Source organism: Sciurus carolinensis, chromosome 11 (genome assembly GCF_902686445.1).
Source record: "Sciurus carolinensis chromosome 11, mSciCar1.2, whole genome shotgun sequence".
NCBI lineage: Eukaryota > Metazoa > Chordata > Mammalia > Rodentia > Sciuridae > Sciurus > Sciurus carolinensis.
Window position 1 is genome coordinate 14,831,614 of NC_062223.1, and position 6,902 is coordinate 14,838,515.

The window sequence follows — 6,902 nt, forward strand, 5'->3', positions numbered from 1 at the left end:
AGTGAGTAATGGATGAGAAAGAGGTCCCTGGTGGAGCTTTCTCTCTGTGGAAGGAAGCATCCTGATGCAGAGCAAACAACCCTCTTACCACACCACACCCATGAATAGTGACCCCTACTTTATAAATGGAAAACATGAGTCCAGCCAAGCTAAGATCTACTCCAGGCACAGTACTAGTAAGTGGTCAGTCCACTGATGAGGAGTTTGAGGACCCACTCATCAAAGTCAAGCTAATCTATTGGGAGAAATCTATCCACTCAACTCTTCTTCACAAAATAGCCTGGCCTTTTCTCAGGAAAGGAGAGGCTTTCTATGATGTATCTTCTGCGAATGAAGTTTGAGATGAAGTACTTAAGGAGATGTTATTAGAAATGTCTACATTTATTCCAGCAAAGATAAGGATCTGTTGATTTGGTTGGGGACAGCAAATAGAACTGGATTACCTGAAAAAAAAAAAAAGAAAGAAAGAAAGAGAGAAAGAATGAGGAAGTCTCTGTAGTTGGGGTAATGCAGTTTAAGCCTAATTCTCACTTTTAGAAACCACCCTCATTTCTTTCCTCCTGGTTTGAGCAACCTCTCTACAGAAGACCCCGGCCTCCATTCCTCTCCTTCCTTTGATCTGGCCTGCTCTTCCTTACAAGCTAAGGGCTCTCGGTACGCACTTCACATCGAACCTCAGTGTTTGACCACCTCAGGAAACACTGAAAGGTGCAGCCTGCTGTAGAAAACCACTTCACTTCTACGGCCTTGCCAGAATGAAGAGAACCCTAACCCATGCTCTGTGGTAACACATGGGCTGTTATGAAAATAACCTGCAACAAATAGCACCTTCTTTCTGTTTCACAGGTCTGAATATTTTATTTTATTTTATTTTTTAACAAGTTCATCATTTAATAAGTCTGAATTAATTTTCACCACATGGTATTGTACACGGTCATCTGTTGAAACAGATTTCTTTTCAACAGATCTTAGTTTAAAGAAGTCATGGATACTGTGAGTTCTGTATAAACTGGTGGATAGCAAGTTAGTTCCTTTGTTTTGACTTATAAGCCTCAACTTCACCTCAGATTAAAGAATGTAGGCCAAAGAAAGTATAATCGGTCACTTGTATAGAACAGTATTGTTTCTATAATTTGAAGTTTTCTGAATGGACGGGTTCAGGCCTGATCCAACTGTAAAAAGATTACTTAATGAATAGACTATATGGAAATTGAACAAAATGTTATTAACTTTAATCATTAATAGCTTAAGCAGCACTATATTACTAATTGCTATTCAAAATCAAAAACCTGTTTTTGAATCCCTGAGGAGGCAGCAGGCGTGCACTGCCGTGCCACCCTGTTCTTACGGGTGTGTCAGTACATTTTCCAACAGAAACTTTGGCTTTAGGAAAGAGTCACAAACATTTAAAAGAATGACTTTAATTGTCATTTTAAGTATATGGTAGGTAGGGGAAGTGTGCTTTAATTAAATACACATCATACCTGTGATGCTGGCAAGGTTGAAATAGTTACTCCTACTGTTGATAGCTATAAAAACTAGTTTGTACATGATAAGACAATGAGAGGAAAAAGCAATCCCTTTGAAACAAAATTTTAAATAAAAAATGTTCACAGTGTTTTTTTTTTATCAACAGTATGCATTTTATGACAATAACATGTACAGATTCAGAGCACCCTAGGGCTCTCTTTATATCCTAAGGAAAATGAGCATTTAAATTATTCATGGGTTGTACTGAATTAAACAAAGATCAATCGTACACTTACCCCGTAGACAGGTAACTGTCTTGGGGTGTACAGCTTTAACATCATCATTAAAGTTGTTTGCAAAAGGAACAGGGAATTAAAAAACAAAAACTAAACACCTTTTCTTCGGAGTGGAGTGTCTTTCATTTGCTGCTATAACCAGCAAATGCCATTCATTAACTCAAAAACAGAAGGAGGGCCCCCCACAAACACAGATCTATCTGAGCAGGCTGACCAGTACACGTGACAGCTTTAAAAATGAAGGTTATATACTCTATGTTACAAGTCCCAACCAGACAGTGTCAAAATGACACCTATTTCTTTGCTTGCTTTGTGATCATACCCCTTGGAGGTGTGACGGGTCTTGTGGCATCGGCTTCTTTTTCTCTGCAGGCTTTAAAATCTGAAAGGGACACATTAGTGTTCCGTCCACCCTCATCATGGCACCTGCATTGTCAAACTCCCCACAATAATTGGGTGCAGAAAACAGAGTGACCAACTGCCTCTTTGCAAAACATTCATATCCATCATCAACCACCTGATGGGTTCTACAAATAAGATCCAAATCATGCTTATGGAGAAATTTTGCAACCACTTCTGCACCAAATGTGAAGGACACTCCTCTGTCACTTTCACCCCAGCCTAAGACATCTTTATCAGGGTCAGACCACAAAAGATCACAAAGAAGACCTTAATCTGGTACATCAGTTGGTCGTATAATTCGCCGAATCTTGAAGATCTGGTGATAAACCTCCATGACAGAAGAATATCTTCTCATCCATGATGGCGGCTATGGGTAAACAGTTAAAACAGTCTGTGAAAGTTTTCCATAGTTTAATGTTGTATCTTCTTTTACACTCATCGTAAAATCCGCAAATTCTATTGATGCTGGCACATGCATGGTTTCCTCTGAGAAGAAAAAAATTCTCGGGATATTTGATTTTGTAGGCCAGTAAGAGGCGGATAGTTCCCAGTGACTTCTTCCCCCTGTCCACATAGTCCTCAAGGAACAGAAAGTTGCTTTCTGGTGGGAAACCACCATATTCAAAAGGTCGAAGCAAATCGTAGTACTGCCCATGGATGTCACCACATATTTTGAATGGTGCTTCAAGTTCTGGGAGGATAGGCTGACTGAGAAAGATCTCACCAGACTTTAAGCACAGTCCTCTGATTTCATTCTCCTGTAGCTGGACATTCTTACCTGGCTTGGCCCCTCTCACTTCCAGCAGCCGTTGGATGATGCTGTCGATGTTGAGTTTACTATATCCGCCATCACCTTCCCGCCACCGCCTGCTGGCACCCGGGACTGACACCTCCTTCGCCACGCACAAAGCACAGAGGCGGTGGTGGCAGCGATGGCAGTAGCCACTGCAGGTGCCCCCCCCCAAGCCGCCCCGCTCCCTGCTTCCTCCTTCTCTCCCCACTGGAACCACGAGACAGATCTGAATATTTTAAAACGACACTCTGAGTCCTGGTTCCTTGAGAAGTATGGGGATGGAAAGGTGGAAAATGAAAAGATAATCTGCATGCTAACATGAAGAGTAGACTTTATGACGCTCTTTTCTCCAGCAGGATTCCCCGGTGTAAACCCCAGGACCATCAGATAGAGTTCCTCTCAGGCTTGGTCACTGGGGCTAAATACTCACTCAATGAAAGCAGAATGAGCCAACCAGGGATTTCACAGCAACTTGGAGCTACCGAAACGCCACTTCGTCATAGATGTGCTCTGCAGAGACCGCTGGGAGCGCTTGGTCATTGTTTGGTGAGTAGACCACGACCTGTGGAAGACCACCACCCTTAGGGTCCTGCAGTCGGAGTTTAGGAGGAAAGAAGGAGGCCCACTCCTCCTGGGAACAGTGAGGCAATGAGCACCCTCCTGGGCACCTGATGCTGAGGGTCTAAGCTGGAACCTTGCTCTAAGCCTCCCAACCTTAGACCTTTCATAACACCAGCGATGATCCCAAGGAACAAAGGAAAAGGAGACTCTTCAGGGTCTGGGGAAACTTCTTTGGCTGGGAATGACCACCTGCTCAGTGTTGGAATGGCTGCTCTTCAATGGTAAGAACAACACTTTCCTTCTCTCCTTCCTGTTCTTTCCCACCATTGGAGTGGAGGACACACACACACACACACACACACACACACACACACACACACATGCACGCACACACATACACAGCATGGGGGAGCACAGAGAACCCCGTAAAAGCCCAGAGCACTCACCTTGTTGACAGAGCAAGCCACCCTGCACCCAAATATGGACAGAGATGAAGCAATACAGGCTTCAAGCAGAGAGAGGGTGAGAACTCCAGTCACCAATGCCTGTAAAACAGCAGGAGAAACTCCACCAGCTATTGAGGGTAGGAAAGTGGTTCATAGGAGGGGACACACTGGGCACAGTGGATGGCAACATGTCACATCTGGTTCTCCCTTGACTCATTCAGCAGGAGCCCCTTTGCTCAGGAGGGATTTCTCAGCTTTCTCCCAATTCGATGCCCTGAATGATCAGCGTGAAAGCACACCATAGGATTCCTCTCTCCTTCCTGGGTTCAAGAACATCAGCTTCGAGCAGAAGTTCCTTCACCGACTTCTGTGGCTGTTTTGATGCTGGTCGTTGCTTTTGTCTTGAGATCTCTTTTGGGCTTTGAAAATAACTGTGTCTTATCACCTGTGAAAATCTGTAACCAATGCCTGAACTTCCTGCATGGAAGAACATGGAACATGGAACAACATGAACCGACACGCACACGCCTGTCAATCCGTGTGTTGCTACAATCCTGAAGATAGTGAAGCTCCTGAAGCTCCCGTTTTCCTATTTCTCCTCAGCTCATTGGGAACCTAGAGAACAGGCTCCTTGGAGAACCTGAGTTCTGGTAGAATTTCCCACGGACCAACCAGGCAATGGCAGAGTGGTTGGAGAGGAATGATTGCCAAGGGGCTAATTTCACCCCTTGACACTTCTGGAAAGGTGCAAGGACCACAGTTCAGTAATCGTCAGGAAATTGTCCAAGATCTATACTCAACGACCCCAGTCAGCAACATGATTAGAATTCACAAAGAATCCTAACTATAAACTTGTTTATCCAAATATTTTTTGGAAAGGGAAATACTTACTCCAAAAAAGAATAATTTTCTGGGGATCCATTTTATTGGTGTGAATATGTTTATTTCATCAAATATCAGTACAGATGAGCCAATCCCTGCAATGGTGGCACTCACAGTATTCATTCCAAGGCTGCCTTGCATCTGGAAAAGAATGAAAGACAGAGATTGTTGGAAAGTCTGTCTTGTCTTCTTCCATTTTTGAGAAGTTGCTGAATCTTATTCCACTCAGCTCAGCTGGGTTTGGAATCTACTTGGGGACCTCAGTACTCTGAACAAGCAGTAGGAAGCACGTGCTCAGGGGCAGCTTTGATGACCTAGGGCTCTAACACAGCTTTCAGGTTGATCATGGAACGTCACAGAGCTCAGACTACGTGGATCAGTCTTGCCCCAAGTGCCGTGGAGAGAATGTTCATAAAGACCCTCTCACAACAATTCTAGGGTCCTGCACTGGAGAAAAAGCAATTTTTATGTGCCTTAATTTAAGTTTGAACAATCCCCTGACTCATTAGGCATCAGGACAGAGACACTTACCAGACTTTTGGTCATTTTCCTGCCAGCAGCAATGGACAGCACTCCAGATATAAAGAACTGACCAAAGAGAGAGAATTCATGCAGAGTGTGCATCAGCACCCCTGTTCCTACAGAAATGCCCAAGCATCCCACAGCTGAAATTATGGACCCAGTCATTCAGCCTAAACATGAGACCTGAACATAAAGACTCAAATTCTCAAAGAGGAGGATTAAAGGTATTTGCCTACATTAGAAGAAGTTGGGAAGAGTGAAATGATTGCCAAATACTCACAAAGCAGGATCCCCAGACATGATAGCCTATATTAATGAACAAAAGGTTCCCCACTCGATAGGGTTGTGGCATAAAATAAGTCATCGTCCCCAGGCATAGAATCATCAGCCCAGTCAGGATCTGGGCCACCTGGGAAGGAAGACAGGTTCTGTGAGGAGGTGCAGTTTCTCAGCAGCGGGAACTTCTCCAAGGTCATTGCCCACGAATCCTTCCCACCTCTCAGATCCCAGTATTGGCACACCCCCCAGGGCCATGCCCATCTACACATTGAGCCTCTTCCTTTTCCAGCACAGGACGCCGTCGTTGATATAAAGCATTTGCTCATGTAGTGCTGCAGGAGCAACCTGTCCCCGAGGCCTGCACTCTGCAATCACTCACCCCTAGGACCCGGGGCTGCCCCTTCAGGAAGAGCAGTAGACCCTTCTGCTGCTGGGAGGGCAGGGCCCAAGGGCCAGGCTGGCCTGGCTGGAGGATGCACTCAGCCCTGGGGAGGGTGATGGCTGATGCTTTGGCCGCGTCTGCCTCTGAAGCCCGGGCATTGCTGTTGGCACCAGGAGAGAAACACTGCTCAGCACGGGCTGCTTTCCCACACCTTTCTTGACCCATAGCAAAGGCCAGCAGCAGGGGACGCTTTGATTCCCACCTCTGGCTTAGGGAAGAGCATGGACATTTCCAGGTCCTCATTCCCATACCCACCCAGGGGTCCGCTCAGACCATCCAAGAGCTGCCTGATTCTCAGCACTGAGGCAGGGTCTCCGTTTGTAAGCCTGAAACCTGGCCGCCTCACCAGCGGCAAACTTGGGCAACCAGGTTCTTGCACACCAGTTTCCTGGGATCATTTACGGGGCCCTAAGTCCAGCCAGTCATGCCCCTCGCATTGGCTGTCTTCTGAGATCAAGCACGGGGCCAGCTGAAGCTGGGCTCAGCCTACCTTCCCATCTCCTCAGGGTGCACCCAGGAGAGCCGTTATCCTCTCTGCTGTGAGGACGCTCCTTCACTGTCCCCAGGAGTGGCCTGTTCTGATCTGAGCTCTGTGAGGAGGCCCCTCCGGGAGTCCCACATGGCCACACACTTCCTGTGGCTTATCTCACCACCCAGACGGAGGAGTGTGTGTCCTTTCTGGTTTGCATGGGTCCCTAGGATGGTGACCTCACTGTACTTCCTCCTGCTCAAGGCCATGCTAAAGGGAGGGCCTGCCCTCACCCAGGGCCTTTCCCACGCTCTGCTCCTCCTGAGCCTCACCTTCTTCA

At 46.3% G+C, this 6,902-nt stretch overlaps 1 pseudogene; it reads right to left on the reverse strand.

Moving 5' to 3' along the window:
- Positions 1 to 882: 882 nt before the first annotated feature.
- LOC124958463 (serine/threonine-protein phosphatase PP1-gamma catalytic subunit-like) lies at positions 883 to 6,686 on the reverse strand (annotated as a pseudogene).
- Between the last annotated feature and the right edge of the window lie 216 nt (positions 6,687 to 6,902).